This window comes from Cupressus sempervirens, chromosome 3, assembly GCF_028749045.1.
Source record: "Cupressus sempervirens isolate cs-2001-9-10 chromosome 3, ASM2874904v1, whole genome shotgun sequence".
NCBI lineage: Eukaryota > Viridiplantae > Streptophyta > Pinopsida > Cupressales > Cupressaceae > Cupressus > Cupressus sempervirens.
In genome coordinates, this window is record NC_143120.1 from 459,153,043 (window position 1) to 459,179,124 (window position 26,082).

Below are 26,082 nucleotides of genomic sequence, written 5' to 3' on the forward strand. Positions count from 1 at the left end.
ACTCTTCTTCATCTCATTTCAGATTGGTCACATCAAAATCAGACGATAATTTCGCACCTTGTTGTGCTAATGCTAGTATGTAACATTCTTTGTGTTTCTCATGTATCTTGTCCATGATATCAACAAGTTTGGGATTTTATTGAAAATCTTCAATTTTAGTTTCAATGCTCTTGTCATCCCATATATTAGATTAACCCATTTTGGTAAAGGATTATAAATTTTGATTGAACAGTGGTGACTCGTGGGTAACTGCATTCGGTGAATGATCCATTGGTGTGACAGGTTCAATGAGATTCAAAGGTTTTGTGCATTTTATGGTTATGTTGGCTATCCTAATGCTCACTCATATAGGTGATCATTTTAGCTTCATGGCTACATCAATTTTATGCAGTGGCATGAAATGTGAATAGGATTCCTTTAGTTATTATGCATTTTTGCAATATGAGGGTTTTCGTTGATTGTGATTTGTCTAGAGTAACAAGCTAGGTTGGACAAGGTGTTTGGAAATGTTGATAGGGTGAGTTCACTTTTGCGAAGTTAGGTAGGGAATGAATGTGTGTTTCCAAACATTTCTAGCTTGATGTGCAAAATGAAGCAATAATGACCATTGGATTAATAATGACATCTGTAGCTTTGCATGTTTCAAAAATTGTTTCAATCAATTTTGAGATCTCTCAATCTTGGAAAATATCAGTGAGAAAAAGGGGTACCCAAATATGCTGTTGGTTTGCAAGTGTCATGTATGTAGATAGACTTAGTTTTAGATTTGTTCTCAAATGCATCACATGATTGATCAAATGTGTTATTTCATTGATTATATATGTTATTTAAATACTCAAATGCATTATTATATTTGTCATATGCATTGTTACAGGCTTTAAATGTGATGTTATGTAGGTTAAATGCATTGTTTAAAGTTTCAAATGTGTTGTTTTGCAGTCATATGTGTTGTAACAGAGTTCAAATTCATCACAGGATAAGCCAAATGCATTGTTTTAGGCAGTAGATGTTCCCCTTTAAGTTCTTTGAGCAGTGTTCTCATTTTGAACTTGGTTTCTCATATCAGTTTACAGTTGCGTCTTTTGGTAGGACTGTGATATGCACTGGTGTTTGTTATTAAGTTTTTAAAACACATCTAAGCACAATAATAGTAGAAACTAGAATAAAATATAAAACCACACACACTTAGAAAATGGAAGAAAAGGGCTTCCTAACAAGGTTATCTAAAGTTAGTGACTAGTGGATTTTAGTTTTTAGCCAACGATGTTTGGATTTACCTCTTTTGTGACAGAGAGCTTCCCACCAACTCTAAGGAGGTTTGGTGCAATCCCTCATGGGACTACTAGAGGAAGGCTATATTTTGAACATGAGTGGTTTGCATTTTATTGGGAATACAATATTGGGAGGCGTTCCCTCTCACCGGCCCTACTAAGGCAACTTGGGAGGTAGCCTTTCTATGGCTAGATAATCCTACCTAGTAGAAAGCAGGAAAATGGAAATCACAAATAGGTTTGGGAATTTGATCACTTGAGAAGAGAGAGCATATCCCTGCTGTCTTGACTTTCCAAACACAACAGACACAAATGTTTAATCACCAGCCCTTATACTATTGAAGATAAAGGGGCTCCTAGTTAAACTATGTGTGGGTTCTTTCCTCATTTGATTATAACCAATTTTTACAAAAGAATGGCCATTCTGATCAACTCAAAAGAGTCGAGAGCATAGGCATACTCTTGTTTAGATCAAAAAGATCAAACACTTCTATTAAATTAGGTTTAGAACTTAGAAATGCCGCACTTTAAATTAAAAAGGGTCAAGGTCCACTTACCTTATTTGAAGCTAGCAAGGCTAGGCACATTTATGAGGGTCTTCATTCATGTCGTGTGTTGTATGTAGTCTAGGAGTTCTCGTTAGCTTGGACGAGACCTATAAGCAACTGATATTTAGATCTAGAAGTTAGATTCAACAAATTATAACTTTTATTAGATGTGCTATATGAATGAGCATTTGTGTTATAGAATGTATAATATGCGCTATTTAATCTAGTAAATGTGCTATAGTAAATATCAAATGTGCTATAAGAAAGTTTATATGCACTATAGGAATGTTTAAAAGTGCTACAAAAAACTTCAAATGTGTTAAAAGATTGCTTAGAAGCATTAAAACAAAGTTCAGAAGTGTTGTAGCATCAGAAGATTGCAGATCCCACCTTTGTGTGTTCAAAGAAGCCTTTGAGAGTTTGTTGTTGTTGTTACGAAGCCTCCAAAATGTTATAGAACCTACAACCAATTAGATTTGCACAAGAAACAAGAAAAGAAACATAGATCTATACTAAAAGTAAAAGATTAGACAGAAAGATTGGAAAAAAAGAGAGGCTTTGAATTCAAGCCCCATGGTGGGTGCCAATTTGTACATGGTATATTCACGTATTCATGAGACTTTAATGCAGAATGTAGAAAAAATGACAACAAACTAGACTAAACCCAAGATATCATTGTCAAAATGTAAACTCTTCAAGCGTCTTATGTTTCCCTAACTACAACTGCTAAGAAAGCTCTCAAACCAACATCTTAGTGACAGTTCTAGAATGGAAGTATGCTTAAAATGCAGATCTACAAGAATGCATGGAAGATCTATGACTATAATGCAGATTATATGTAGGTAACAACTCTTAGAATGCTATCAAATGGACATGTAATGAGCTAAACATGTAATAAGTAATACTAAATAACATGAAAACAATGCTAAAATGCTATGAACTTGCGATAAGGATAATGCTAAAATGATAACTCAAAATGTGCCTATAGTGTAGATGCCTAAAACTTGGGCCCCTTAGCTCTTGGATTTCTCTCCTATTTATAGAATTTTGGAAGGGGTTGGGGTAAGAATCAAGATTTTTATCTTTGACTGATGGATAGAGGTGAAATTGAAAATATCTCATAAGAGACCAAGAGGAAGAGTCCAATAGACTTGGTTTTGAGGATAAATGAGGATTTTTCCAATTCTTTTAAATATAAAAGTAGGATTTTCACTTTTGTGAGGATAGATGACTTTATTGATTTAATAAATATTCTATTTATTTTCAACAGTTTTTCTTTTTCTTTTTCCCTTTTTGAGTTTCATTTTATGATTTTGAATTGTTTTTCTCCTCTATTTAAAGTTGATTTAGGTCTTGTTGATTTGATAGATGACTAATGACTTGATGTGATTTTTGATTTGAAAGTTTGTTGTGTTCTTCTAATTTCCTCCTTAATTTGTATTGATTGGTCAAAATTGCGTAATTCAGGTCTTTGCTAATTTTTGGTGTCTCTAGTAGCAATGAAAAGAAGGACATAATGTTGAATCAGTCATACAAATATGATAAAAGATGAATTCAAAACTGACATGAAGATATCTATATGGAAAAGATGCATGAGTTGAAATATATTTGGCATTGTTGTCAAAGAGAGATAGAGATTATCGAGAGGGAGATAGTGAAAGTTAGTTACCCATGCAAGAAGGAGATATTATTGTCCAAAGGGAGATAATGAAAGTTAGTTACCCATTTAAGAAGGAGATATTATTGTCAAAAGAGGGAGAGATTACTAAGAAGGATAAATTGGTGTTACCATCAATATGGAAGAATCTGATTGATTTCATGATCTAATATGATAGAGGGAGCTTATGTGTTTCATATTAGAGTTGCATGGATGAGAATAATAATAAAACTAAAAAAAGAAATATTGTTGGACATAGAGATGAGAATCATAATCAAACTATGGATATTAATGAAGATCTGATACTATACAAAGAGGGAGTTTCTCCAGACAATACAAGTTTTGGATTGAATAGTAACTAGAAGTGTTGCCATCAATGCCAAAGAGGGAGATTGTTGGAAACTATCATTGGAACAATTTTTATGTTGTCATTGATGTCAAACCTTATTGGTGAGACAATTTTCTATCTGATATAGGTGTCATATCTATTTGATTGATGAAGAGGATTTGAGAAGTTGTTCATAACAAAAGTAAATAGAGGATAGGTTTAGTTATGAAGAGGAAACCATAAATGGACACTTGATTAGTTGGATTTTGACAAGATAAAGTGATTGTTTAAATTACGTTGCAAGTAGAGTAGTTAGTTACACAAAAGCCTTGAAGAAGTGATCAAAGACAGACCAAATGCATAGCCTTGACTGGGCAACAAAATAGAAGATTAAGAATTTGAAGTATAAGTTGAGTGATGCTATTGTCAATCGAGCCATAGTAAGTGTCAAGCAGAATTAGTGTTGACCAAGCATCAATATTGACTAAGTGATAGTCTATGAACCAAGAAAGGAATCTAGTAGAAATCAAGTAACCTTAGTGGTGACCAAGTGTAAGAACATAGTGTTGGTCGAGGAACAACATTTTAATAGTTTATGAGAAATCGTAATTTTCGGCCAACAGAGTTGATTTCTTAGAATATGGAAATCATCTTGAAGATAAGGATGGATGACCTAGAAAATTTAAATAAAGGAAAAATTCATAAAGCACATTTCTATGTAAGGATTTGTGAAAAAGTTTGTAGAAAAGAAGAGGATGAACAAGATGGTGATTGGATTCATTGTATGTGTTGGATATAATCATAACCCTAAGGTCTGCAGTGGTGTTTGAATGGTAAAAGATCATAATTACCTATTTAAGGAGGTATAAGGCCTAAATTTCATCGTGGTTCATGGTTGAAGTAGTTTCTTATTGACTAGTGAGTTTAAGCGGAAGGCTAAGATGAATTAAGTGGAGGTGAAGAGTGATTTATTGAAGGGTTGCCAATGAGGGCCAGATAGTGAAGTAGCTTGAGAGTCAAACTAATATCTGTATATGCAAAGTGAGTTGTACTTGACAAATCAAAACTTTTTGTTACTTTCTAACCATTGTAAATAGTATTTGAAATCCTTTAGTAAACATTGGTCGAATAGTCATATGTAAACCCTTTAATCAAGGTGGCATTCTAATGGAATGTTCTAAACTCCTCTAACAAGGCCACTCTTAGTAGGGTGATTAAATCCTTTAACAATTTCACATTTAACAGTGTGTTTTGTAACCTTTAACAGGGTTGGATCCTAACAGAGCTCACTTCAAAAGAGTGAAAAATTTGGCAACATGTTACTGGTGTTTTTCCTAAATTGGGGTTCCACATTAAATCCTAGTGTGAAAATTGTGTGGATGTTATTTGTGGTGTTCTACTATTAATTTTTTTCATTTTTTAAGTCTATCATATTTAGGACAATGGACAGCTAGTTGATGTTACTGAAATTTGACTATATAGACCAAGCTATGGAATGTTAAGATTTGAAGTTGTTTAAGTATGTGTTTGTTGAATTGGTACATCTGGACCATTGGTAACTGATTCTAACCCCCCTCACCCCCCCCAACCCCTTATTTTTTCTAAACATTCTAATAATTGGTATTAGAGCATTGGTGGTTGTGGAGAAAAGTTTGAAGGCATTCAAAGCTAAAAATCATGATGTACAAAAAGGAGGTTCCAAAGTTGAACAAAGAGAATTTTCCTGCATAGAAAAGATTGACGAGGCTTCATATAGCTATTATTAATGATGTTGAACTAGTATTTGTGTAAAAAGCATATGTGGAGATAACAACAGTCCCTTTGACCGCTCAACAACTGAAAGAGAAGTGAGAACACAATTAGGCAATGTTGGAGATTGCATCATCCCTAAGCTATGTTGAGTTTGATGACATAAAAGATTGCAAGAATGAAAAGGAAATGTGGGATAAACTAAAAACCATATATGGAGGAGATAATAATATGAACAGAGCCAAATCATAAAGTTTGAGAGGTAAATTTGATGAAATGAGAGTGACAAAATGTGAGAATATAGTTCAATACTATGCAAGAATCAAAGAGGTTGTCAATGCTATTAGAGGTGATAATGGAAGAGGATGAAATAGTAATAAGTAAGGTATTGAGAATTCTAATTCCTATTTATGCTATTAGGGTTTTTGTAATACAAGAATTGAGTTGTACTCTAGGTAATACCCTAACTCTGGAAGGTATGATTGGTAGGCTTACTACTTTTAAGATGTCTAATTTTGATAACTACACTCATGTTACTATTGAATATTCTTTTAAGTCACAATTGGTTCTTAGCCAAAAAGGAAATGGAAAACATGTAAAAAGTGACAGTGATACTTCTGATGATGAACTTGATGAACTTGAAGCACTGATGACTAGAAGATTTATAAGAGGCAAAGGAAAATATAAAGGTAAACTTCCTATAGTTTGTCTTTCATGTAATAAAGGTGGTCATATTGCTACAAGATGTCCTAACATAGAAGACAAGGATGAGAGAAAGGAAAGTAATTACAAACGGATAAGAGATGACAAAGACAACAAGAGAAATAAGGACTACAAGGATAAAGGTAAGAAATCTTGTTATATTATTGAGGAAGAAAATGATACTTAATCTAAAAGTAATGATGAAGAAGTTGTCTATGTTGCTATAAAAGAACATGTTGATGAAGATGAGAAAATTGCATTAATTTCATGTGTGATCAAAAGGGATAGACGGATAATTGATAGTGGTTGTTCTAATCACATGATTGGTGATAGAAGTAAATTTGAGAACATTGGACCATACAAGGGGGGTTGTGTTAAATTTGGTAATGTTATTCCATGTCTTGTGAAAGGTAAAGGATAATTACAACTGACTGATAAGATCAAATGTGATGATGTGTAATGGGCTGAAGGACTTAATTATAATATGTTGAGTTTTTCGCAGTTGAAAAAATCAGGTTACAAAGTTGAATCTCATCACAAAAAGGAAAATATTCTACCTAGACTTATCTAATGAGACATGTTTGTTTGCACAATTGAAGATATTTGGTTACAGGACAAGAGGTTATGTCATGTATATTTTGACAATTTCGTTAGCATTAGCAAGATGAAATGAGTAAGAGGTTTGCCAAAACTAAAGAAACCTGATAATGTTATGTGTAAACAATGTCAATTGGGAAAAATAAAAAAGTATAGTTTCAAGAGCAAGACGTATTCATCTGATGATATATTGGAATTGGTTCATACTGACTTATGTGGACTTATTGGTGTTTAAAGCTACTATGGAGAGAAAAATTCCATTTTATTGTTGATGATTACTCTAGAATGATGGCTGTGATGTTTCTTAAAGAAAAATCTGATGCTTTTCAGTTATTTAAGTGGTATTTGGCCAGAGTTAGGAAAGAGTTTGAAGAGCTTGAGATATGATAGAGGTGGTGAATTCATTTCCAATAAATTTAACATATTCTACAATGACAAAGGAATTAAGAGACAGATGCCAGCACCTAGGACCCCTCCTCAAAATGGAATAGCTAGAAGGAAAATTAGATCAATCATGAATTATGCTATAAAATTGATTATGGAGAAGAATGTGTCACAAAAATATTGGAGAGAAGTTGTAAGTATAATAGTTTATACTTTAAATAGAGTACAAGTCAAGAAAGGTTCAAATGCTACACCTATTGAATTATGTTATGCATATGCTACTAATGTAAACTATTTTAAAGTTTTTGGAAGCAAATGTTACATACTAAGATAATAGAAATGGAAAACTTGATGCAAAAAGTGATGAAGGCATATTTCTAGGTTATTCCACTAAGAGCAAAGCTTATAAGTGTTTGAACTCTAACACTAACAAAGTTGTGGAAAGTGCAAATGTGAAAGTTGATGAGTATGCAAAAAATATTTAAGTTTAATGCAAAATAAAACCTGAATACTATAGTTAATTCATATATGTGAATGATAGTGCTCCTAGAACCCAACCTAAATAGAAGAACAATGCTGAAGATCTACAACATAATGGAAATGTCAAGTTGCAATAGCTAGTTGCTAAGAAACTGATTGTGGGTGTCGAGAAATAGTTGAATGATGTTGAGTCATGGACAAAAAGAATTGAACATCAGGAAAACAATATTGAGCATGCAAAACATGAACCAAAACTAGAAAAAGAGAGAGATAATAAGCTTGAAATCATTTTTCAAGATGAACCTGTTGAAGAACAAAGAAGAAAAGAACATCTACTAGCCAAATATGTGAGCAAACATCATGCACCTAAAAAAATCATTGGAGATAAAGAATATGTTGTTGTGACAAGGTAAAGACTTAGAAGTGGTACATGCTTACTTTGTAAGTTTGAGCCCAAATATGTGAAAAATGCTTTAGAGAATAAGAATTAGATACAAGCAATGAATGAAAAAATTGAGCAGATTGAAAATAATAAAACATGGGCATTGGTATCCAGACCTAAAGATAAAGATTTTATTGGACCAAAGTGGGTATTAAGGAACAAGTTGAATGAAAAAGGTGAAGTCATTAGGAATAAGGCTAGACTAGTATGTAAAGGATATGCACAAGAAGAAGGTGTTGACTATGGGGAAACATTTGCCATTGTAGCAAGACTAGGAGTTAGAACACTGCTTGCATATTCTTCTTATAAAGGATTTAAGGTTTATCAAATGGATGTTAAATCTATATTTCTGAATGAGATACTTGAAGAAGAAGTGTACATGGAGCAACCTGAAGGTTTTGTTGACCCTAATATTTCTGAATGGGATACTTGAAGAAGAAGTTTACATGGAGCATCCTGAAGGTTTTGTTGACCCTAGCAAGAATAACATGGTGTTCAAGTTGCACAAGGTATTATATGGTTTGAAACAAGCCCCTAGATCATGGTATGAAAGACTGCATAACTATTTGGTAAAGATTAGATTTGCAAGAAAAAATGATAACAACAATCTATACTTGAAGGCTAGCAAGAACAATAAGGTATTGCTATCTAAAAAAAATGTTTATGATATTATATTTGGAGGCAAGAAAGCATTATATAGATCGTTTTCTTATAAAATGAAGAAGCAATTTGAAATGTCAATGTTTGGTGAGATAAATATTTTTGTTGGCTTACAAATATATCAAATGAAGCAAGGTATCTTCATTACTCAATCCAAATATACCAAAGAGATAATGAAAACTTTTGGAATGGATGATTCAAGACTAGTTAGTATACCTATGTCTACTAGACATAAGTTATCTAAGAATGATGATTCTGCTTATATGAACCAGACATTATACAAATCAATGATTAGAAAAATACAATATGTTATTCACAACAAACTTGATATTGCATTAGTAGTTAGGATAGTTGTAAAATTTTGTACAAGTCCTAAGGAAAATCACATGATTGCAGTGAAAAGGATACTAAGATATTTGAAAGGAATAGAAAACTATGGATTGTATTACAAGAAGAATGATAAGTTTGAATCAAAGGTATTTACTGACTCTGATTGGGTAGGAAATGTTGATGATAGAAAAAACTCGAGTGGAGGTGTATTTCTTTTAGGAAAGAGACTAATTTATTTGACAAGAAAGAAGCAAAACTACATTGTCCAATCAATAGTCAAAGTTGAATATGTGGTAGCAATAATAAATTGTTCAAATATCATATGGATCAAACAATTGTTAAAAGGTATACAAGAAGAAATTATTGATCCAGTAGTTATCTATTGTGATAACATTAATGCTATTAACATATCAAAGAATCTCATAATGCACATATAGACAAAACATATTGCTATTGAGTATCACTACTTGTGAGAGCTAGTTCAAGACAAAGAAGTGAAATTGGAGTATGTGAACACCAAAGAGAAAATGGTTGATGTATTCACTAAAGCTTTACCTAAAGATTCTCATGAATACCTTAGAGGTAAACTAGAAGTGATACCCCTATACAAAGCTACTTAAGCAATGATGGTGCTCAGCATCATTTGTGCTAATCAGACTATCTTACAAATCGATGCAGACAATCCTACTTTAGGAGTTGCCTAAGGTAGCAGTGAAAAGGACATAATGTTGAATCCATCATACAAAGATGATAAAATATGAGTTCAAAACATACATGAAGATATCTAAATGGAAAAGATGCATGATTTCAAATATCTTTTTCATTGTTGTCAAAGATGAAGAGATTGTCTAGAGGGAGGTAATGAAATTTAGTTACCCATGCAAGAAGGAGTTATTATTTTCAAAAGAGGGATAGATTACTAAGAAGGAGAAATTGGTGTTGCCAGCAATACATAAGAATCTAATTGATTTCATGATCTATTATGATAGAGGGAGCTTATGTATTGCACATCAGAGTTCCATGGATGAAAATTAGAATAAAACTAAAATATAGAGATTGTTGGACATAGAGATGAGAATCATAATCAAACTAAGGATATTAATGAAGATCTGATACTGTAAAAAGAGGGAGTTTCTTGAGGCAATGCAAGTTCTAGATTACATGGTAACTAGAGGTATTGTTATCAATGCCAAAGAGGGTGATTGTTGGAAAATACAATTGTAACAATTGTTATGTTGTCATTGATGTCAAACCTTATTGGTGAGACAATTTTCTATCTGATCTAGGTGTCATATATATTTGATTGATGAAGAGGATTTGAGAAGTTATTCATAACAAAAGTATCTAGAGGATACATTGATTTATGAAGAGGAAACTACAATTGGACACTAGATTAGTTGGATTTTGACAAGATAAAGTGATTGTTTAAATCATGTTGCAAGTAGAGAATACGATTATAGAGAAGCCTTGAAGAAGTGATCAAAGATAGACCAAATGCATAGGCTTGATTGAGCAATAGAGTGGAAGATTAAGAATTTGAAGTATAAGTTGAGTGATGCTAGTGTCGACTGAGCCACAATAAGTGTCGAGAAGAATTAGTGTTGACTGAGCATTGGTATTGACCGAGTGACAGTATATGAGCCAAGCAAGAAATCTAGTAGCGATTGAGTGACCCAATGATGATCGAGTGTTAGAAGATAGTAATTCTCAAGGAATAACATTTTAATATTTTGTGAGAAATTGTAATTTCCAGCTAACAGAGTTGATTTTTTGGAATATGGAAAGTGTGTTGAAGATGAGGATAGATGACTTGGAATATTTAAATCAAGGAAAAATATGGAAAGAATGTTTCTATATAAGGATTCCTAAAGGGGTTTCTAGAAAATAAGAGGATGAACAAGATCGCGATCAGATTCATTGTATGTGTTGGATATAATCATAATGCTAAGATCTACGGTGGTATTTAAGTGACAAAAGATTAGAAATACCTATTTAAGGAGGTACAAGGCTTAACTTTCATCATGGTTGATGGTTGAAGGTTGGAGTATTTGCTTATTAACTGGTGAATTTAAGCAAAAGGCTGAGATGAATTAAGTGGAGCTGAAGAGTGATCGCTTGAAGGGTTGCCAAGTGAATCAGAGACTAAGATGACAATGATGGCCAGACTATGAAGCAACTTAAGAGCCAAACTGAGATCTATATATGAAAAGTGATTTGTACTTGATAGATCAAAACTTGTTGTTGCTATCTAACCATTGTAAATAGTATTTAAAATCCTTTAATCAAGGTTGACCTAACAGTCATATGTAAAGCCTTTAATCAATGTGGAATTAAATAGATTTTTCTAAAGTTCTCTGACAAGGCTACTCCTAATAGGGTGATTAAACCCTTGAACAGATCACATTTAACATTATGTGTTGTAACCTTTAACATGGTTGGCTCCTAACAAAGCTCACTTCAGAAGAGTGAAAAATTGGTGACATGTTATTGGTGGTTTTCCCCAAAATGGGTTTCCATGTTAAATCCCAGTGTCAAACTTGTGTGGATGTTATTTGTGGTGTTTTACAATTAATGTTTACACTCTACAAGTCTATTATATTTAGGATAGTGGATAGCTAGTTGATGTATTGAAATTTGACTGTATAGACTGAGATATGGAATGTTAAGCTTTGAAGCTATTTAAGTGTTTGTTTGTTCAATTCATACATATGGACCTTGGATAACTAATTCACACCCCCCCCCCCCCCCCCCCCACCAGTTATTCTAAACATTCTAACAAAGATAAGTTTTCATGTTTTTGTTAGAGTAAGTGAAGGTTAGAAGAGTTTCAGATAGCTTCAGAAAAGAACAAAATTTCAAGTTAGTCATTCTTTAATTGTGAAAAACCCCTAAAAATCATTAGTTCTTATCAAGGATCCTCATATAAGCTCACCTTTTACACACCCTGGTCAAAATTGAATGATACAAGTTGACAAAGCAATGATCTTGCACATCATTTTTGGTGTTGCTATTGAGGACACATATAGTTTAAGGAGCCCAGTTCCATAGTAATTTTAAGCATGTAAGTGTTTCTAAGAATCTTGTGTTCTTATCTTGATGAGATGAAATATATGATCTAGAGATAAATTTGTATGATAGTCTCCTATTAGACACAATGGGAGAGAAGATAACATTTTACATCAACAACTACATGAACCATATCAAGAGGAAGAGAATCTTGGTAATGAAATTGAGGAACAATTCAAAGAGCAGACTGGTGAAGATATTAAGGATCAACACAAAAACCATAACAAGGAACAAGTAAACCATAATGAAGGAAACATGGGTGATTGAAATGGAGATGAAAAACCACCTAATAGAACATTCCAATATCATATAGATGTAAATAGATAGAATGATGAGCCACCAATGAAAAACATTTCACCAGCAAAATTACCAAACTTTAGAGGGAAAACTTGTAAAGATTTGGATCAATTCATTTTTGACTTTAAAGTCCTTTATCCAACCTATGACTATACCATCTATGATTAGAAGTTGAAGTTTTTCTTGTAACATTGACGGAATTTGCTTTAAGATGGTTTATGGGTCTTTGACCTAAATCTATTACAACTTGGGATGAAATAGAAAGTGTATTTCTAGATAAATATCAAGATTATCATAGAGTCAAGGATAGAAAAGTATTTTTGGATAAATATCAAGACTATCATAGAGTCAAGGATAGAAAATAGGAATTGTTTCGAATGAGGCAAATGAAAGATGAAATTTTGGCAGATTATGCTTATAGGTTTTAGTTTGTTCATAGAAGATTTGGATATGGCATAATATAAGATATTATGAAAATAATCTTCCTGAAAGGTATTGATGAGGATTTTAAAGACTCTCTAAATCTCATGGGAAAGGGAGACATAAATAAATTTAACTTAAATGAGATCATTGACATGTGTCAGAACTATTCTAAGCCTAGACATGGTGTAAGAGGTTCTAGGAGGAAGGGTGGACAACTAGATGTAACATAGGTAATGGAGGAGATAGAAAAACTCTTTTTTTTTTAATCTTTTGTACCTGAATAGTCAATCAGAAAGCAATAATGTTGAACCATTGGCTATTTATAGTTCAAAGTGTAAGGGAAAATATTTATTACTTAGAGTGGTCACTCAATAATGTTGGCAATTGTGCCATGTGTGATGGGTCTCATGATTCCAAGGGTTGTAAACTATTGTTAGAACTAAAAGGTTAGTTGAATGAAATGATAGAAACAGAGTGGGGCCTAAACTATGTAGGTCAAAGGGGACAAAACCAAGGACCATTTGGAGGGAGAAGTAATTTGAACAATTAGAATGCTTGGAATAATAAAAATTCTTGGAACAATCTAAACTAGAACAATAAGAATATTCCACCTCCCAATATGCCTTGGGGACCTCCTCCTTGGCAGCAAAATCAATGTTAACGAAATTAGTGGCAATAAAATATCCCTCGTTGGAAAAATAATTAGAATCAATAGAATTAGTGGTAGCCAAATCAAAATCAAAATCTACCATGCCAGTACAATCAAAATTTCAAAAAATAATGGGCACTTAATCAAAATAATATGAAAAATCAAACAAATGAGTAGGTAAATCAACATTAACTACCTACACAACCAATCCCTAGCTAAGGAATAAACAAGTTAATGGTGTTGATGTTAGCCCTATTGGTCTTAACTTTATTGAGGTAAATGATATTCAATTAATGAATAGGATTGTTCCTTCACAAACCCCTATCAAACCTTGGAAAGGGGAGAGACCTAAAGAAATGAGTAAACCTACGATGATAAAACCTCAATTAGACCAGACTAAACCAAAGAAGATACCATATCCTGAGAGATTTAAGAAGGACCAAGAAACTCTAGACAACTCTAGGGATGATCACAATGATATATTCAATTCACAACTTTTGAGGGAATTGCAAAAAAATCAACATTGAAATTCCTCTTTTACGTGCCATTAAATATATTCTTGAAATCAACAATCTAATCAAGACAATTTATATCAAAACCTCTACAGTAAAAAATAAGATTCCTCTTAGTATCCATTTAGAAGTGAAGATTATTGATGTATTAGCTGGAATATTATTACCATAAAAGTACAATGATCTAGGAACCCCTATGGTTACCTTGAAGATTGGGAAAGTAAAAATTCCCGATGTTTCAATTTATCTAGGAGCTACTATCAACTTCATTATTGTTGATACTATGGAAGATTTGGGATTTAAAACATACAACCCACATCAAATTTACTAATGTTGGTTGATAACTCCACAACCAAACCTGAGGAGAATCTAGAAGATGTTACCATGACCATAGAGACTTGGGATTATCCTGTAGATTGTCTAGTTTTGAAAGCTAGAAAGAAGGATGTAGAATACCCTGTAATCTTGGGTAGGCCATGGCTTGCAACACCAACAACCTTGATATATTGTACATAAGGTAATATGAAAATTTTAAAAGGACTAAAGCAAAAATAGTTATCATTGTTTCCAACAGCTAAACCAACTTTGTTAGAAAACTCACCTTTTGGGTGAATAATGAAATGGATTTCATAGGAGATGGAGTGGTCCATTTGGAAATGATAAGATTGAGGGAAAATTATTTCAATGATTTGTGCATAACGATTTACAAAAGGAAGAAGTAAAGGATGACCAACAAGTGCATGCGGATGAGGAAAATAATCATGCAGTATCATCTTTATATCATTCTTGTAATGATATATATATCCCTTAAATTCACTAATGAAAGAGGTTCAAGAGGATAACAAAGGAACTAAACAGATCTTCATACACAAAGTCAAACCTCTTATCATAAATTCACAATTGACATGGACCCAAGACAAAAAAAACTTAAACAATTTTTGACAAGACATACTCAAGATTTTGCTTGGGATTATCATGATATGCGGGGGATACGTCTTGATATTTGTATGCATCACATCTACATAGAAGATGTTAAGCCAATAAGACAAGGAAAATGAAGGATAAATCTTTCTTTAAGAGATTTTGTTAAAAAAGAGATTGAAAAGGCTAAAAGTAGGCTTTTTTTAATCTAATATCATATAGTCAATGGGTTTCCCCATTAGTTGTTGATCCTTAAAAGAATGGGAAATGGAGAGCTTGTGTTGATTATTGAGAGCTTAACAATGCTATTAAAAAATACTATTTTCCTTTACCATTCATTAACCAAGTTTTGTATAATCTTGTTAGCAGTAGTTACTTTTCATTCTTAGATGGGTTTAGTGGCTACAATCAAATACAAGTAGCTCCAGAATATCAAGAAAAAACCACATTCACTTGTCCTTGGGGTACATATGCCTATACATTTTTGTCATTTGGATAATGAAAAGCCACAACTACATTTTAGAGAGTAATTTTGAAAATCTTTCTAGATCTAACAACTTCTTGTGTGGAAGATTATATGGATGATTTTATAGTCCATGGGAAATTTTTTGAGGAAGCTTTAGAAAGTTTGGAAAAAGTTCTAGAAAGGTGAGAGGATCATTGATTATCTCTTAATCATGAGAAATATTCCATTATGATGTAGGAAGGGGTTGTGTTAGGCCATCATATTTCAAAGGAAAAAATGAAAGTTGACCCAGATAAGATAAAGATTAATCAAAAAATTGTTACACCTACAAATAAAATTGATGTGAGAAGTTTTCTGGGACATGTAGATCATTGCAGATGGTTTATAGTAAGATTTAGTAAGAAATTTGGTCATTTGTTTAACCTTTTGAAAAAGGATTCAACTTGTTCGGTGGTAAAATGAAATCACTTTAATAGGATGTAGGCCTCCACTTTAGGGGGCACCAAGCCATTCAAAATATCTATTCAAAGGAAAGAGGGGGATTCCCAAGTATGATTCCACTTATGAACTAAATTATATTAGCGAGGACCCAAAGGAAGAAGGGTGTTAATACTAAATTTGAGTTGTAAAGAGGAATGCAATACCGAGAAGTAAACTCCCTTAGGCCCTTGATGGGATAATGTGAATGTGAAATTGAAATATTGCATAAGAGATGTAAATCTAGATGTTATGTAAACACAATCAGCCCAATTAAGATGTAAATCTAGGATAGAGATATGAAATGAAATATAAAATACTCACCTTGAAATGCATAAAGGAAGATGTGTTTTTTCTCAATAACTATCAGATCCAAATATTTTTAGAACTTTTGTCTGCAAATCTTGGAAGAAAATAGTGAAAGGAACAAAACCCAAAAATCTCCCCAGAATCTAAGACTGAAGGACTAGGTCGACATGGAAGGACATCCTACAAGTAATCTTTTTTGCTCCCAACCTGCAAATTACCATAGAAAATAAAGGTTTTGGGGTTGGGGTTTGATGAGGGCTTGCCTTGGTCAAGCTCTAGGTTAAGGAATTAATCGTAAATGAGAAATGTAAATATAATGGACTATAAAGAACAAGATAAATGTTAGGATTCACCTTGCCCATGTGTATGTAATGTAGATGTTGAATTAGGGATGTAAGATATCTCCACACTTTGCAATGCATCTATCATAACTTCCTCATGATTCTATGGATATGGATATGCATCAATGAAGAGGATGAATGCTTCAATCTAGATCTTCACCCTTGATGACCAACAATATGCTAGATTTGGAAGAGGAAATGATCATAAAGGATTGACCAATGCTAGATAAAATCTCCTTTCTTTAATTCTTGAATACTTGAATCCTTGAATGCAAAATGCATAAATATTCACTAGAGAGAAAAGCTTGGATCAATGAATGATCTTGAATGTGCATGATGTCTCAAGTGATGATAAAATTATGCCTCCAAGTCTTCTTATGAATAGAAAGAAATATGAATGGAAAGAAATATGAATAGGGTATGATATAAGAGGGAAGAATATAGGACCTATCCCTAACCCAAATTCCCAAAAAGAATGATCAAAATTGATGAATCACAAAGAAGTGATCAATGCACAAATGGATCAAACAATAGAGAACATGAAGAAAGGAGGAAATCCTATAATCTACTATAGAAAGTATGTACTTGAAATCTTGAATGGATAGAAGATAAACACTAACCTCAAAGTAGGGAAAATCTACAAAATACTGATTTTTGATGTCTGTGCATAGTTTCGACAACCTACTCCTGTGTAGCATAAAAATGTAACTAAGGAATAACACTAAGCAACTAATGCACATTCCTATATTATTATGCAAACCTCAAAATATGTAAGAAAACATGTAAATAAGCAACATGAAATAAAAAAGAGCATAAAAGCATTCAAAATATCACTATGCAAACCTCATGAAACCATCAAGTGATTGATGATTTCACATTTTTGTGGGATGTGGTTGCTCACTATTCCTGCAGCATAACAATGAGGTAGATAGTGCTTGTGGAAATGAGGAGAGAGCTCTCCTTTTATAGGAAAATGGATGTAATGGACGATTGAGATTGAATGTGAGATGGAGGGCTAGGATCTCTTAGGATCGATGAGGTGTCAATGAGGTGGAGGACAAGTAGAATCCACATGGATTAGGGTTTTGACCATTCAAAGGGGGCAATATGCTCACACATGTGTGAGCAACCTTTGATGGTGACATGATCAATGAGGTGTGAGAAGCATGGCTTCTCACACATGTGTGAGACAACTTGATTCTCATGCAAGAGGACAAGTGTGCAAGAGGTGTGAGAAGGCATGGCTTCTCACACATGTGTGAGACACCTTGACTCTCATGCAAGAGGACAAGTGTGCAAGAGGCATGCAAGACATGAGGGATGAGGGAAGTGTGAACATCTCTCACATGTGTGAGAACACACTTAGGATTAAAAGGTGATTAGCTAGGTGATTATGCAAAGCAAGCATGATTAAGGAAGTGGGTAGGTTTAGCAAGGTGGGTTAGGTAGGATAGTGAGGTTAGGTGAGGGTTAAAAGTAGGAGCCATGTGCTCAAATAGGATTAAATGTAATACTTAATTCCTAGTGGGATTTAGGCAAGGATTAATTAAGTAAACAAAGTACTTAATTAAAGGAGATGGGTTAGGATTTAAATAAACCTTAGTTTATTTAAATCAAGGAAAGACAAAAGATTTAAATAAACTTTAGTTTATTTAAATTAGGGTAAGGCAAATGTAATTAAATAAATGCAAATTTATTTAATTAAGGTAGGGGAATTAAATAAATAATGAATATTTATTTAATTGGTCATGAAATGGGTTTTGGACAAATTTAGGTGTCTACATTTTGCCCCTCTTTGATATAGCATTAGTAATGTTATATCAAAGAAGAATAAAATATAGTGGCTGAAAGGATAAGACTAGTAGCATGATGCCCCAGTCATGGAAGGATGAGGAAGGATGATGAAGGATGATGAGGGTGGAAGGGTATGCCCCCTCGAGAGGACATGCGAGTTATGAGAACACGGATGTTCTCTCGAAATGGAAGGGAGTTATGTTGCAATGGTGTGAACAACCTAAGTTTGATATTGTATTTAACACTATGCACCAAGGTATGAGGAACCAAGATGACAATGTGTCAAGTACGTGAAAATAGGGGTCTAATACAACCATATGCCTTATGAAACCATGATATGGAAGACCATGATTCCTGGGGACAATAGGATGCAAAGACCATGATAAATGCAAAAAATGCTAATGCATACAAGTAATCAAGCAATCGTGCACAAGAAACCAAAAGCAAACCAACATTTTGCCCCTAGTCAAGCTGAAAATCCATGAATGGATTGATTGATGATGGTTGATTAAGGATGGAAAAGCTAATGCTAAGTGTAATGCACATCCAAGGATTGGGAAGGATTCATCCCATGATAATGATGTTTGAATATAATAAATGGATTATCAGCTGATTGGGTCAAAGTGATGAATTGATTAGGATTGACGTACAAGATTACAAGATTAGATTGATTGGATTAGTATTGATTGCATAGTGAGATTTTTTTGATTTTTTGATTTTATGGTAGAGTTAGAGGAATAGATGAAATTGAAATGAATGTGGATGAGATTGGAAGAATAGATATTGATAGGATGAAAAATGACGAAAGTAGAATCGATATTGATTTGAAAGAATTAGAAGAATTAAAAATTGATTGAATGAGAGGATAAATGAAGTTGATTGAAGTGAGTGGAAGAATTAGATTGAATGTGATATGAACGAATAAAATGGATAGAAATGAATTGATCAAACGAATGTGAGAGAGAATGAATTAGGACCAATGACAAGGGAGAGCCAAGGTATGGTAAATGGAGGAAAAGCAATGTGATGTTGGTGGATGCAAGGAATAGGGAAAGGATATGAGGGGCCAAATGATATGGGATCGAAAAATGCGAAACCAAGGACCATGTTTCGAAGGAGTCCAAATGCCCCATATCAAGGATATGAAAATGGAGGGAAATATGGGGGGAAAGGATGCATGGAAAAGATGTATGAAAATGGAAGGATGGAATGAAGTCTAGCGTGTGGAGGAAGAGGAGGCATGCACTCTTCCAAAGCATGTATGAGCATTTTGTTATTGTGCCTCTAATAGTGATCATGAGCATGTGCATGAAAGTGGAAGGAACAAGGGATATGGGAGGGAGGGTGTGAAAAAGGGATAATGATATGAAGGGTATGGATGAAATGTGGGATATAAAGTGGATGAAATGAAAGGGATAACCAAGATCAAGAACATATGAAAGGGGTATGGAAGTATATAGTAGTATGAATGGAAAATGGATGAACATGACAAGGACCATAAGATGAAAGATATGGATAGCATGTCAAGACCAAATATATGAAAGAATTATGGCTATATGTAGGATAATATATGGAGGATGCACAATGGATATGGAAAGTGCACATGGATGAATGAAAGGAAAGTGAAAGTCAAGATCAAAGATGGAGAAGGATGAGGAATGGTAGATGGAAGGATGGAAGAGATGCATGGAAGTTTGGTATGGTTGGAGCTTGCCCCCAGTATAGAGTGCAAGTGGAAGAGGAAAAGTGAATAGATGGAAGGATAAGTGGAAGTGGAAGGCAATGGATACATGATAGGAGAATGAAGGGAGGACTCAAGAATCTAGATACGTGGATGGTATCCCTTGATATTTATTCCTCTTCTTTTTCTTTTTTCTTTTTTATTTCAAGGAATTTTTTTATGATTTTCTCCTAGATGTTGATAGGGTAGTGAACGGAGGAAAATGGCTTATGAAAAAGGTTGGATTAAGGGGGTGGCATGGGTGGGAGGAAGACATGGTTGATGGATGCTATGTTGGAAGACTTGTGAAGGAATTCAAAAGATCGTCATGGGCACACACCTTGAAGGGTGATGGAAAGGACGAAATTGTGGAGGATATGTGGGAGAGAGTTTGAATTTTGGGATATAGGGACCCAAAATGGATGAAGGAGACGATGGATTTGGAATGGTGGATTTGGGTATATAAGGACCCAAAATGGATGTGGAAGCCTTTGGATTAGCCAAATTGGATGTCATTTTGAATCTTTCTTTGAGATCCATTGCTACATTAAGTAGCTTTGGTATCCACAAATTTTTTGCATTTTTTATTTTCAGCCTTTGCAGCCTTTTGATGTTGCTTTGGATCAGATTTTTCTTTTCTTGAACATGTCTTTTAGAGGGGACATGTTGATCCTTGTGCTTTTGCGGATTTTTGGCTTCATTTTCTTTTTCTGTAGCATCCAATTTGCTTCAATTGGCTATGGTATGGGTGCATGAAGGTAAATGATATGGAGAGCTTATGGATGGTGAATGTTGGAAGGAATTCAAGGATGTGTGCCTTTGTTGATCTTTATTAGGGGATGAGGTGGAAGACATGGATATGGTGGATGAATATATGTAAGGACCCAAAATGGATGGAAGGGATGAAGGGTTTGACAGTGGAACATAAGGGCCTAGAATGGATGGAAGTGAGGAAGGAATAGGGATATAAGGCCCTAAAATGGATGGCAAAGAGGAAGGAGAAATCTTGGATTTTGAAGGAGTGGAAGGTGTACCAACATCTTGAGACGTTATTTCTGCAATGGGATACTTATCATTTTCAAGACAAGATGCGAGTCCAGGTGTATGGGGTTCATGAGTGGATTGGATAGGTATGATAGGACCATGTGGAGGATTAGGATTATGAGGGGGATTGTGGGGGATAATAGGATTTTGAGATGGGGTGGGATCATGAAAGGCAAAGGAATGGATGATTTGATCTTGACTTACAAGGGGATCATGGAGTGGAACGAGTGGATCATCAAATAGAATAGGACCATGAGATGGAGTGCAGGGAATGGAACCATGAGATGGATTGATTTGATTTGGACATGGAGGAGAGCTAGTGGATGGAGTGGAAGGAGAATCTTCATGAAGTGGAGGATTGATGGATGCTAAGTCTGGAGATGGAATGGAATTGGTGGTACATGGAATGCCTTGATCTTGATTAGGAAGGGGATCATGAGATGGACTAGGAGGGATAAATGGATCTTGAGGGATAAGAGAAAGATGGGATAAAGAAATGCTCGAATCTAGAGGAGAAGATGAACCTATAATGTCATGCTTTGGAGGAAGGTCTTGAGATGGAATTGGGGGTATCACTTTGGGTGATTGGCTCTCTTCATTTTGAATTGTACACATAGCCAAGAATTTGCGTGAGAAAAACCCATTATGAGGTGGGGATGATGTTTTTGGAGGATTAGGATTGTGTGAAGGTGTAACTATGGGTAGGGGATTGCATGGAGGGTTGGGGTTGGATGGGACATGAGGACTATGGTCTTCGAAACATGGGGGAAGAGGACACATGGCATGGAAGGTGGCCTCTTTCTGTTGGCTTGCCAAGAGATAATTCTTTAATTGTTCCATTTCTATGGCAAGGGCATTTGTATTGGAGGAATTGTATGGGCTATGAATGGAATTGTGCATAGTTGAAGGGTAATGAGGTGGATTTCCCTTGTCAAAGGTAGAAGAATAATGAATATGAGATAAATTAAAGTTGGATATGAAATGTTGAGGATGGATTTGATATGCAGGTTGAATGGGAGGTATAACTCCATATTGTCTTTGAAGATCGTCAACCATTTGATTAAGGCAACTTGGATCCATAGATGTTAGAAGAAGAGTGATAAAAGATTTGATGAGGGATGGAAATATGAACTTGGGGCTAGGAGTGAATGTTGGACTTTGTGTTGATTTGATTTGAATTAGATTTGACTTGATATTGATTTGATTGAATTTGATATTGATTGGATTAGGGTTTGATTTGATTTGATAAAAACCCTATGATATTCCAAATGAGTGAATGTGAAATTTGAATGAAAGTCCGATGTTGATGACAATGCTCCTATGACCAAAGTAGAAAGATTTGATGCAAAGTTGAATTAGAAGAAGACGTGAATGGAATTAGGAAGATCGATTATGGAGGAATATGTAAATGGATTAAATTAGAAATTGATTAGAAATGACTAAATTTGACAAGGGATTGGATTAGAATGATGATGACATGAAGGATTGAATTATGAATGCATTATGAGATTGGCGGAGAAAATTGAAGCTGGATGATGATGAAGCATGACTAGAATGAAGATTAGGAATTAGATTGAATGATAAGGAAATGATGTGGACAAATGGAGATGATTAAGATGTGGAAATGGTTTGAATGATGAAGACTAGATGTATGAAGGTGATGAATGTGATGGAAAGAAGATGTGACGTGGAAGTGATGTGGACAACTTGACTAAAAGGTCTTAAACCAAGACTTGTTTTTGTTGTTTTTGAAATTTCTTTGATTTTTTTGGATTTTTGAAGTTTTATGATTTTTTTGGATTTTTATGTTTTATGATGTTTTTGGGTTTTTGTGTTTTATAATGTTTTGGGTTTTTCCAATTTGAGATGCAAAATATATACAATGAAATATGTACAAGACAAGTGTGTTTCAAACACTTAAGAATGTCAAACACACCAACAAACCTATAAGGTTGCAACTAGGATGTACAAGGATCAACTAGAGGGCGTCCTCGATATACGCAAGGTACGTGAGGCCCAAATCTGTAGATGAAAGAAAATACTGCCACACAGCCGGGGGGAGACAGTAACCCAAATCTCCTCCTTCACTTCCCAAAGGTATAAAGTTCTTTGGGGCTTAGCCAAGAGTGACAATATTTTACTTCCAAGAGAGGTGTCTTTCGATTCACCTCCTAATATTTATACTCCGCCAGAACACTGGAGTTGAGGTCGTCCCAAGGGGTGATGAAATCCCCAAGCAGGCCTCCTAAAAAAAGAAAAACAAGACCACTTATTTCTTGTGCACCCAAGATCACCCGAAGGCGCGAGGGAAGAGAATACATAAGTACGCTTGGGGTTTAAAAAGACACGCGTTCGTTCCTAATGAAACTTTAGGTTATGTAATCTACTTGAAGACACACGTGTTTAAAGCATGCAATGTTCTTTCCAACTTGAAATCGTCGCCAATGTAAATGAAAATGTGGATTCATCAACAAGAAAGTAAACTGAGCGTGTGCATAAGCAAAATGTTGAAAATGAAATCAATTTCCCTTAAGGCATTCAAGATTGTGTGAGTTCATTTTAAGCACCAATTTGAAATGTTTACTAGCCTAAGCATACATGTCCATTCCCTTAAGGCATTCAAGATTGAATTTGATTGTTTTAGCATTTAACCATGCTTTCAAAGACGAGTGTTTAAGCATACAAGTTTAGTCCAACACAAAATTAAGGCAAAAACCTGCAAGCAATATGGTTAGTGAGAAAATATCACTACAAAACCACAAGTTAGTGCATCAAAAACATTGCAAGGAAAGTGGTAACACAAAGTTCAAACGTTAACAGAAAAACAAAGATCTAAATTGCATCAAAATCTCATGAAACCAACATCAACATGATGGGCTCAAAATCAGCTTTCCAGCGATATTTTATTTTTTGAAAACAGAGTTCATATGCTCAAGTTATGAGCAAAAAACCAAAGGCTGCTCCTTATGGCCTAAAAGGCATGTGGACTGATGATGCAGTGCTGACGTTAGAGACCTGTGAGCAAAAATTTGACAGTTAGGAGAAAGTCAAGCAAAAAAAATTTTGTTTTTTTGAACATTTTTGGAAAAAAGATATCTAATTAATGCATTAAAAAGATTGAAATTTTTTTTTTATTTTTTTTTAAAAAGGAAAATTTATAAATAAAAAAAGAAAAATGAAAAGACAATTATTTTTTTGTTTTTTTCTTTACGTTTTTAAAATGACAAAGACTATTAAAAAAAAAAAGCATAATATAATGAATGGTGCAGAGGGGAGGGTTTTGGGGTGTTGGTCGCAGGCGGCGTGGCTTGGCTGCAAGTGGGCGGAGCGATGGTGGTTTTTTGTAATGGGAGGCAGTGATGAGGCTGCGGGGTGCAGGGGCACAGAGGTGGAGAGGCGAGGGTTTGGCCCAAGCGGGGGTGCAGGGCTTCGGGCGAAGCAGCGGTCTCGGTTACAGTGGGTCCCGATCGTGGTTGTGCAGGGTTGCTGGGGAGGGCAACCGCGAAGGAATAGCGGTGGCGGCAGCGGTCGCAGAGCTGCATCAACTTTCGAGCGGCACTCAGCAAAGGCCATGAGAGACAAAAATGCGGCAGGGAGTAGAGCGACCACCACGGGTGGTCGCAGGCGGCAGTGCCGCGGGGCGGAGAGGATGGCAAGCCGCGGGGAAGTGACGGTCACGACGGGATGAGTTGCGGTTGCGGGCGTTGCAGAGGCGGGAGTGCCGAGAGAAGTGGGAGCGAAGCTATGGTGAAGGAGAAGTGTTAAGAGGCGGGTTGCTGGAGGAGGTGCAGGAAAATGGAGGCCGCGGCTGCAGCGACGCAAGAGATGGAGGCAGCGGCGCGAGGGTGGCGCTCGGGGGCGCCGCCACCTACACCAAACAAAAAGCAAATTTATTTATTTTTATTTGATTTTTTTAAAAATTTAACCTAACTTATATGTATAAAATTATAAAAAGAACTTTTAATATATCTATTCTCCCCCAAATATAAATGTAAATGATTTTAAAAGAAACATGTGTAAACTAAATAAAATAAAAACAATTTGCATATACAAAATGAAACAAAGGAAATTTTTGTTTTTTTTTTTAAACATAAATGACATAAAGCGTGAAATAAAGAAAACGCCTCCCAACCCACTTTTTTTAAAAAAAAAAATTTCCAATGAGCAAAGAAATATATTTAATGCATATACACCTTAAAATTTTGAAAATAACGCAATAAGAAATGCAATATAGAGTGTTATATGTCAAAAGGCTTCCCTTATATGCTCCAAACTTGATGGTGGGCTTTATGGCTTGATTAGACGCTCCTCATCAAACTTGATCTCTAAATGCAAGTCTTCAACCTACAAGCTTGAACACTCACAAAACACTCAAAAACACATTAGATGGTTAGTTCAAACCTGTGAAGTGGGTCCCACCGAGCGTGCCAAAATGTGTTGTATAAAAATGTAACTAAGTAATAACACTAAGCAACTAATGCACATTTCTACATTATTATGCAAACCTCAAAATATGTAAGAAAACATGTAAATAAGCAACATGAAAAAAAAAAAGAGCATAATAGCATTCAAAATATCACTATGCAAACCTCATGAAACCATCAAGTGATTGATGATTTCACATTGTTGTGGGATGTGGTTGCTCACTATTCCTGCAACATAATAATGAGGTAGATAGTGCTTGTGGAAATGAGGAGAGAGCTCTCCTTTTATAGGAAAATGGATGCAATGGACGGTTGAGATTGAATGCAAGATGGAGGGCTAGGATCTCTCAAGATTGATGAGGTGTCAATGAGGTGGAGGACAAGTAGACTCCACATGGATTAGGGTTTTGACCATTCAAAGGGGACAATATGCTCACACGTGTGAGCAACCTTTGATGGTGACATGATCAATGAGGTGTGAGAATCATGGC

The 26,082-nt window shown here is 34.8% G+C and overlaps 1 pseudogene; it reads right to left on the reverse strand.

Annotated features, from left to right (window-relative positions):
* Positions 1 to 24,909: 24,909 nt before the first annotated feature.
* Positions 24,910 to 26,082, reverse strand: part of LOC149567080 (large ribosomal subunit protein uL30y-like) — a 35,924-nt pseudogene continuing 34,751 nt past the window's right edge.